Source organism: Triticum aestivum, chromosome 6A, assembly GCF_018294505.1.
Source record: "Triticum aestivum cultivar Chinese Spring chromosome 6A, IWGSC CS RefSeq v2.1, whole genome shotgun sequence".
Classification (NCBI taxonomy): domain Eukaryota; kingdom Viridiplantae; phylum Streptophyta; class Magnoliopsida; order Poales; family Poaceae; genus Triticum; species Triticum aestivum.
In genome coordinates, this window is record NC_057809.1 from 241,423,081 (window position 1) to 241,433,532 (window position 10,452).

Below are 10,452 nucleotides of genomic sequence, written 5' to 3' on the forward strand. Positions count from 1 at the left end.
GCTGCGGTAGCTGAACCCCTTTATCCTTTGCATGACCTGTCATTGCCACAGTAAATAGATGAAACCCACTAGCATGAGTAGGAGTTGTTTGAGCCCTGTTGTGCCTACTCATTCATGCTTGTTTGTCATGCCTGCTACTGCTTAGAGTTGTGTCAGGTCTGATTCATCGGGGATGAATCAGAGGTGTGTGAACATGTCCTACTGTGTGTGAGCTAAGTGTGTGAACACGATTTGGTAAAGGTGTCGGTGAGAGGCCATGTAGGAGTACATGGTGGGTTGTCTCATTGCAAGCCGTCCTCAGGAACTGAGTTCTGTGTTTGTGATCCATGATTCAGCTACTACCATGCATTGGGCCCTGAAACCAATGACCCTCTCGGCTTCTTGATCACCCTTGTCCTCTGTCCAGGAGTTGCAAGTAGTTTCTGGTGTTTGTAGTATGCTGGAGGCCGTGGCAGCGCTGACCGTAGGGGTGGGCTGTGATGCGGTAGGCACGTGGCCGGGTATACCGGGCGCCCGTTTGGTGTCACGGAACCCTGTTCACATCGTTTGGGGCTGTGAGCGAAACTCCGGCCGGATCTCCTCATGGATGGAACCCGAATAGGCGATAAACCTGGACTAGAGACTTGAGTGTTTAGGTAGGTCGTGGCCGACACCCACGTTGGGCTTCCGCTTGAAGGTTGCCGAGTACATGTCGTGTAAACGCGGTAAGTGGTGAGAGCGTGTGTGAAGAAGTACACCCCTGCAGGGTTAACATCATCTATTCGAATAGCCGTGTCCGCGGAAAAGGACTTCTGGGTTGCTTATATCAGTTCATAGACAAGTGAAAGTGGATACTCTAAAATACGCAAGATAAGCGTGAGTGCTATGGATGGCGTTCTCGTAGGGAGACGGGAGCGGATCCATAGTGGTGTATTGATATGGTGAATATGTGGACTCGTGTGCGCCACCTCAAAAGAGTTACATTGCAGTCGTAGTTCAGGATAGCCACCGAGTCAAAGCTGGCTTGCTGCAGTTAAACCCCACCATCCCCTTTGTTGATAATGATGCATATGTAGTTAGTTCTGATGTAAGTCTTGCTGGGTACATTTGTACTCACGTTTGCCTATTTTATGTTTTGCAGAGAGACTTCGGTCTCACTAGTAGTTTCGCGTGGACTTCGACGTTTAGCTTGTTACCTCAGCTACGATCTTGTGCCCTCGGCAGGATCTGGTAGATAGTCAGGCTTCTCAGCCTTTTTCAGTTATAGATGTCTGTACTCAGACATGATAGCTTCCGCTTGTGCTTTGATTTGTATGCTCTGATTGTTGGGTCATGAGACCCATGTTTGTAATATCTCGCTCCTCGGAGCCTATTGAATAAATTACTTGAGTCGTAGAGTCATGTTGTGATGCCATGTTGTATTTGCACATATCGAGCATATTGTGTGTATGTTATTGAAATGCTTGGTATGTGTGGGATCTGACTATCTAGTTGTTTATCTTTAGTAGCCTCTCTTACGGGAAATGTCTCCTAGTGTTTCCACCGAGCCATGGTAGCTTGCTACTGCTCCGGAACACTTAGGCTGGCCGGCATGTGTCCTTCTTCGTTCCTGTGTCTGTCCCTTCGGGGAAATGTCACGCGATGAATACCGGAGTCCTGTTAGCCCGCTACAGCCCGGTTCACCGGAGTCCTGCTAGCCCAGTGCTACAGCCTGGATTCACTCGCTGATGACCGACACGTTCGATGCTGGGTCATGGATGCCTGTCCCTGTAAGTCTGTGCCACTTTGGGTTTACGACTAGCCATGTCAGCCCGGGCTCCTTATCATATGGATGCTAGCGACACTGTCATATACGTGTGCCAAAAGGCGCAAACGGTCCCGGGGAAAGGTAAGGCGACACCCGTGGGGATACCGTGCGTGAGGCCGCAAAGTGATATGATATGTTACATGCTAGATCGATGTGGTACTGAGTCGGGGTCCTGACACGTGATGCCTATATACATGATCATGCCTAGATATTCTCATAATTATTCACTTTTCTATCAATTGCTCGACAGTAATTTGTTCACCCACCGTAATACTTGCCACTAGTGAAACCTATGGCCCCCGGGTCTATTTTCCATCATACAAGTTTCCAATCTATTTTATTTTACAATCTTTACTTTCAATCTATATCATAAAAATACCAAAATTATTTATCTTATTATTATCATCTCTATCAGATCTCACTCTTGCAAGTGGCCGTGAAGGGATTGACAACCCCTTTATCGCGTTGGTTGCGAGGTTCTTATTTGTTTGTGTAGGTACGAGGTGACTCGTGCGTGGTCTCCTACTAGATTGATACCTTGGTTCTCAAAAACCGAGGGAAATACTTACGCTGCTTTACTACACCACCCTTTCCTCTTCAAGGGAAAACCAAAGGAGTGCTCAAGAGGTAGCAGCCCTCGTGACTCACAGTTACTACAAACACAGTTGTAGGTGCCGATGATACCGATGCGGTTGATGCCACCGAGCTCAAGTGGGAGTTTCACGAAGACCTTGGCCGTTACTGTGTTTCCTTTCCGGAAGGGACGATCAGAACTTAGCATGGGGGTTGTCTTATTTTCATTTGGATCCGTCCGTAGTCGGACCTTGTGCGTACTCTGAATGATGTATGAATATTTTGATCATTGTGTGATGTGGCGATTGTAAGCCAACTATTTACTCCCTTGTTCATTTACATGGGAATGTGTGAAGATGACTCTTCTTGTGATCATACCAAAATGCGGTTATGCCTCTAAGTTGTGCTTTGACACATAGGAGATATAGCCGCATCTTGGGCGTTGCATTTTATTGCTGTTATTTACAATGTTTTTATCCATAATAATGCTTTTTGGAGTAATTCTAATGCCTTTTCTCTCATAATTTGCAAGGAACACACCAAGAGGGAGAATTCCGACAGCTGGAAATCTGGACCTGGAAAAGCTACGTCAGGCCACCTATTCTGCACAACTCCAAATGAGCTGAAACCTCACGGTGATTTTTTATGGATTATGTCGTGGAAATATCACAGCAAAAGTCCTAGTGTGCGGACTTAGTCGTGAGGCCAACGCATCTATGTGGTAGCTTGAGAGGGGTTGATTGGGACGAGAGAGGCAACAGACAAGACAAGAACTTAGACAGCTTCGGGCCCCGGGAAACGTCATCCGGTAATAGCCCTACATGTTCTTTATGGCTAGGTCTCATTATGCTCATGAGGGAGACTTCATAAATCTGGCTCTCCTCTAGTTGTGTCTAGCCTTAACGATTATTTTCTTGCCCCCTCCTCTTGGGGTGCCCCGCCCCTCCTTATATAAGTTGAAGGGGCGGGTTACATGTAGAGTCAAACTCGGATTAGGACATAAACTATTTCGACGTCTTACCATGGGCTTCTTAACGTCTTGGGATTCTTAACATCTTGGGCTTCTTAACGTAAGACAGTTTACAATACAGCTTAAAATCTAGCTTACAATCTAGCTTAACTGTCTGGCTTAACTGTCTGGTTTAACTATCCGACTTACATGAATGTGTCTGCCGGCTTACAATGATTGACTGTGTATGCCGGCTTACATGACTGTGTATGTTGGCTTACATGACTGTGTCTGCCGGCTTAACCTGCTTAACTGTTCCCGTCGGCTTATAGTCTGCTGGATCACCAATGAAACATCAAGTCCCAGCCGGGTCATATCTCCGGCTGTGTCACACCGCGGGGTATATCCCCGGCATATTATTATTTAATAAATATTGGAGCCAAGATACACCAGAGGGGGGCACCAGGTGGGCACAACACACCTGTGCGCGCCAGGCCCCCCAAGCGCACCTTGGTGGGTTGTGGCCTCCTCGGTCCACCTCCGGTGCCCATCTTCTGGTATATCAGTCATTTTGACCTAGAAAAAATAAGAGGACTTTTGGGACGAAGTGCCGCCGCATCGAGGCGGAACTTGGGCAGGAGCACTTTTGCCCTCCGTGGAGCGATTCTGCCGGGGGAACTTCCCTCCTGGAGGGGAAATCATCGTCATTATCACCACCAACAACTCTCCCATCTTGGGGAGGGAAATATACATCAACATCTTCACTAGCACCATCTCATCTCAAACCCTAGTTCATCTCTTGTATTCAATCTTGTTACTGGAACTATAGATTGGTGCTAGGGGGTGACTAGTAGTGTTGATTACATCTTGTAGTTGATTACTATCTGGTTTATTTGGTCGAAGATTATATGTTCAGATCCATTATGCATATTAATACCCCTCTGATCATGGGCATGTTTATTGTTTGTGAGTAGTTACATTTGTTCTTGAGGTCACGGGATAAATCATGTTCCAAGTAATCATGTGAATTTGATATGTGTTCGATATTTTGATGGTATGTATGTTGTTATTCCGTTAGTGGTGTCATGTGAACGTCGACTACATGACACTTCACCATATTTGGGCCTAAGGGAATGAATTGCGGAGTAGCAAATAGATGATGGGTTGCGGGAGTGACAGAAACTTAAACCCCAGTTTATGCGTTATTCCGTAAGGGGCCTATTGGGTCCTAGAGTTTAATGATATGGTTAGAATTTATTGTTAATACTTTTCTCGTAGTTGCGGATGCTTGCGGGAGGGTTAATTATAAGTAGGAGGTTTGTTCAAATAAGAACATCACCTAAGCACCAGTCCACCCACATATCAAATTATCAAAGTAGCGAACACAAATCGAACCAACATGATGAAAGTGACTAGATGAGATTCCCATGTACCCTCAAGAACGCTTTGCTTATTATAAGACACCATTTTGTCCTGTCCTTTGCCACAAAAGGATTGGCTAGCTTGCTGCATACTTGTTACCATTATCTTTATTTGCTCGTTACAAATTATCTCGCTATCAAACTACTCGCTACTTATAGTTTCAGCACTTGTAGATATCACCTTACTGAAAACTACTTGTCATTTCCTTCTGCTCCTCGTTCGGTTTGACACTCTTACTTATCTAAAAGAGCTACAATTGATCCCCTATACTTGTGGGTCATCAAGGCTATTTTCTGGCGCTTTTGCCGATGAGTGAAGCGCCTTTGGTAAGTGGAATTCTGTAAGGAAACATTTATATAGTGTGCAGAAATTTATTGTCACTTGTTACTATGGAAAACAATCCTTTGAGGGGTTTGTTTGGGGTATCTTCACCTCGTCCAGAGCCACAATTAGCAACCCCTCAACCTACTGCACCTATTGAAAGTAATGAATATGAAATTCCTTCGGGTATGATAGAACAAGTGCTAGCTAATCCTTATGCAGGAAATGGAACGGAACATCCTGATATGCACTTGATATATGTGGAACAAGTTTGTGGATTATTTAAGCTTGCAGGTGTACCTAGGGATGAGGTGATGTGAAAGGTTTTCCCTTTATCTTCGAAGGGAAAAGCATTGGCATGGTATATGCTATGTGATGATATTGGATCATGGAATTGGAATTGTTTGAAATTGGAGTTCCACCAAAAATTTATCCTATGCATCTAGTTCATCGTGAACGGAATTATATATATATATATATATATAATTTTTGGCCTCGTGAAGGAGAAAGTATCGATCTAGCTTGGGGGAGGCTTAAGTCAATGTTATGTTCATGCCCCAATCATAAGCTCTCATGGGAAATTATTATCCAGAATTTTTATGCTCGGCTTTCTCATAATGATCAAACCATGCTTGATACTTCTTCTGCTGGTTCATTTATGAAGAAGACTATTGAATTCTTGTCGGATCTTTTGGAAAGAATTAAACGCAACTCTGAAGATTGGGAACTCGACGAAGGTAAAGTGTCAGGTATTAAACTTAAGTATGATTGTTTTAAATCTTTTATGGATACTGATGCTTTTCAAAAGTTTAGCACTAAATATGGACTTGACTCTGAGATAGTAGCCTCCTTTTGTGAATCATTTGCTACTCATGTTGAACTCCCTAAGGAGAAGTGGTTTAAATATCACCCACCTGTTAAAGAAGAAATTAAAAACCCAGTACCAGTTAAAGAAGATACTATATTTTATAATGTTGATCCAATTGTCCCTTCTGCTTATATTGAGAAACCCCCTTTTCCTGTTAGGATAAATGTAACACCCACAATGTAGCCGCATGGTAGTTTTGTTGCAAGAGGGGTAATCTTCACACAATCCCATGTACTGAATAGAAAGGGATACAGAGTTCGCTTACAATCGCCACTTCACACAATTAACAAGTTAAACATACATCATCTAGAGTACAATGAAAGTCCGACTACGGAACCAAAATAAAAGAAGACAACCCCAAATGCTAGATCCCCAATCGTCCCAACTGGGCTCCACTACTGATCATCCGGAAAAGACACATAATAACGATCAAGATCTTCATCAAGCTCCCACTTGGGCTAGGTTGCGTCACCTGCACTGGTATCATCGGCACCTGCAACTGTTTGGAAGTATCCGTGAGTCACGAGGACTCAGCAATCTCACACCCGTGAGATCAAGACTATTTAAGCTTATGGGTAGAATAGGGTAATGAGGTGGAGCTGCAGCAAGCACTAAGCAAATATGGTGGCTAACATACGCAAATAAGAGCGAGAAGAGAAGCAACGAAATGGTCGAGAAGCTAGAAGTGATCAAGAAGTGATCCTGAAACTACTTACGTTCAAGCATGACACAAGACCGTGTTCACTTCCCAGACTCCATCGAAAAGAGACCATCATGGCTACACACGCGGTTGATGCATGCTAATTAAGTCAAGTGTCAAGTTCTCTACAACCGGATATTAACAAATTCCCATCTGCCACATAACCGCGGACACGGCTCTCGAAAGTTTATACCCTGCAGGGGTGTCCCAACTTGGCCCATCGCAAGCTCTCACGGTCAACGAAGGGTATTCCTTCTCCCGAAAAGACCCGATCGGTCTCGGAATCCTGGTTACAAGACATTTGGACAATGGTAAAACAAGACCAGCAAAGCCGACAATCCTGATAGGAGTTGCACATATCTCGTTCTCAGGGTAACACCGGATGGGCAATCCGTACAACTAAAACCAGCCCTCAAGTTTCCCCGAGGTGGCGCTACAAGGGGCTCTAGTTCACACCAACACTTAGAGAAGCACTGGCCTGGGGGGTTAAAATAAAGATGACCCTCGGGTTAATTACTCCCAAGGGAAAGGTATAGGTTGGTAGGCAAATGTAAAACCAAAGTTGACCCTTGCTGGAGGAGTTTTATTCAAAGCAAACTGTCAAGGGGTTCCCATAACACCCAACCGCATAAGGAACACAAAATCAAGGAACATAACACCGGTATGACGGAAACTAGGGCGGCAAGAGTGGAACAAAACACCAGGCATAACGCCGAGCCTTCCATCCTTTACCAAGTATATAGATGCATTAATAAGAGATATTGTGATATCCCAACATAACCATGTTCCAACATGGAACAAACTTCAGTTTCACCTGCAACTAACAACGCTATAAAAGGGGCTGAGCAAGAGCGGTAATTTAGCCAAACAACGGTTTGCTAGGAAGGAGGGTTAGAGGCTTGACATGGCAGTACCGGAGGCATGATATAACAAGTGGTAGGTAGCGCAACATAGCGGTAGAGTGAACAACTAGCAAGCAAATATAGAAGTGATATTGACGTTATGTTCATCTTGCCTGAGATCCCGCAAGGAAGAAGAACGAGTCCATGAAGAAGGCAAACGGACATAGTCGAACGAATCCTCACAACTCCGGAATGGAACCGAAGCTAAGGAGAGAAGGAACCCGGAAAGAAGCAAGCAACATAGTAAACAACCATCACATAAACCTGGCATGACGCAAAACCAAGTATGATGCATGTCCGGTTTAAAGAGGCATGGCATGGCAAAGTGCACAAACAATACTACAAATTAAGTGGAGCTCAATATGCAATGAGTTGCATATTGACGAGACACCACATTCAAACATTTAGTTCACTCTCGTTTATGTACCCAACAATATTAAATGTTGTTAAACATGGCAAGAGGTGAGGCATATGAAAACTACCTATCTAGGCAAGTTTAAATGAGACCGGAACAACAAACAACAAGTCCGGAAAATCCTCATATGCAAATTATGGATTTGGTACTATTCTACCCTAAACCATATTTTAGAGTTGTTAACTATGCAAAGCAAGTACACCATGTTAAACTAGGCATTTTTCTACCACATTTACATATAAAGATTATTTAAATCTGAGCTACGGTTATTTAGTTATGAAATAAAACATTTTAACCTGATATTTAAGCAAATTAATGCAAACAACAATTTAAACATGTTTCACATGGATGAAAGTGGTATATTATTAAACTAGATGAAGTTCTAAGCATTTTTCATATATAACTTGTTTTAATACGATGCATGGTTGGTGAGTTATTAAATGCATGATGTTGGAGGGCTTTTCTGCAAAACTGCAGTGCACTGGATAATTCGCTAAACGTCCAGAAAGGAAAAAAAGACGCGGGCTGAATCTGGTGTACTGCTGGGCGCTAGATCTGAGGGGGCTCACCATGGGCCCTCAGGCCGGCTGGTGGAGAGGATGGGTCACGGGCGATCGAGGTTGGGCCTCCACAGGGCCCATGCGATGGGTGGCTCGTCCTGCTCCTCGTTCCCGCCTGGATCAAGCGAAGCAGGGGCGCCGCTGCAACTCCAGCGAGGTGGGACACCGGCGGATGGCGGGGACGGGGCGGATCTGGAGGGTGGTGCGACGGGGCAACCGGATCCGGGGACGGCCGGCCGGTTTCCAGCGACGATGAGGCTGGCCGGCGATGGGGCGGCGACGCGCGGCACTGCAGCGGCGGCACCTGTCCACGGGCAGAGAGAGGTGAGACACGAGAGAGGAAGGAGGAGGGGAGCAGGCGAGGGCGATCGGGACCTGGCGCGGTTAGTGGCGAAGGCGAGGAGGAGCGCTCGGGAGGTGTCGGCGGCCTGGTGCGGGGGCGCGGGGCTCGCGGGTTGGTCCTAGATGGGCTTTGCAGGGCCCGCGAGCATCGCAGTGGCGCGGGGAGACCAGTAGGTGAGGTGGAGGCGCGAGAGTGGCTTTGGGCGTCGGCGCAGGTGGCGTCCGGCCCTGTGTGGGCGGCGCCAAGTGGTGAGGAGGAGCTGGAGCGGCGCGAAAATATAGGGGGAGGGGGCTAGAGGTAGGTGGAGAGCTAGGGATGCCCAAAAATAGGAAGGGGACTGTTTAAATAGGGTAGGGGCTAGGGTTTGGTGGGTTTGAGATTGTTTCGGAGCCGTATGATCACCATCGGACGGTTCTGAAGCGGAGGGGATGTGTAGGAAGGCTACATGGGCTGTGTAGATGTGTTGGGCTGAGAAGAGAGAGAAGCAGAGCGGCCCGGCAAGGTTTCGGGAGACCAAAAACGTCCGACGTTAGACCGACTATATTGTCGTTATAGTTTTCCGTTGGTGAAAGTGCGTTATATCGACTAGAGGGGGGTGAATAGGCGATTTTTGTGAAATTCTTCACTGAGGAATTTGTTGGTGAGGAAATTCCTTAGCGAAGAACTACTAGCAGCGGAATAAGTACTCAAAAGTAAACACAATAGAATACAACATAGTCATCATGATGAAATGAAGACAGGCACAGAGTACAGGAAGCGTACTCTCAGGATAACTCAGGATGAAGGCAAACAGACTGAAGAAATCGAACTGAGGAAACTCAGAAAGTCTTCAGTTAAAGTCTTCAAACACAGATATGAACAAACATACAACGCAGTTATGAGGAAATGAAAGAGTTGAGGAAATAAAACCAGTAAGCTCGGTGAAGACAATGATTTGGTAGACCAGTTCCAACTGCTGTCTCAGTTGTACGTCTGGTTGGAGTGGCTGAGTATTTAAACTCGAGGACACACAGTCCCGGACACCCAGTCAAGGACACTTAGTACAAGACACCCAGTCCTCACCGTATTCTCCTTGAACTAAGGTCACACAGACCTCGTCCAATCACTCGTGGTAAGTCTTCAGTCGACTTCCAAACCTTCACAAACTTGGTCACTCAGCGATCCACTATTCCTCTTGGATGCTCTAGACCATGATGCCTAACCGTCTGGAAGAAGCACAGTCTTCAAAGGTAACAAGCGTCGGATCCACTCAGGATCAATCTCTTCAGTGATGCTCAATCACTTGGGGTTTGTAGGTGTGTGGGTTTTGGGTTTTGGGTTTTTGGTTTTTCCTCACTTGATGATTTTCGCTCAAAGTCCTCGGAGGATGGGTTGCTCTCAAATGACAAGTGTCAGTTTCTCTCAGAGCAGCCAACTAGCTAGTGGTTCTAGGGGTCGGCTACTTATAGCCTAGGGAGCAGCCCGACATGATAAGACATAAATGCCCTTCAATGATATGACCGTTAGGTGGATAGATATTTTGGGATAGCTGGCGCATAGCACAGCAACGGTCGGAATTTTGAGTAGTAAAATCCTCAGGGCTATCATGTTCCTCACTTTGTAGGCAATCAGCA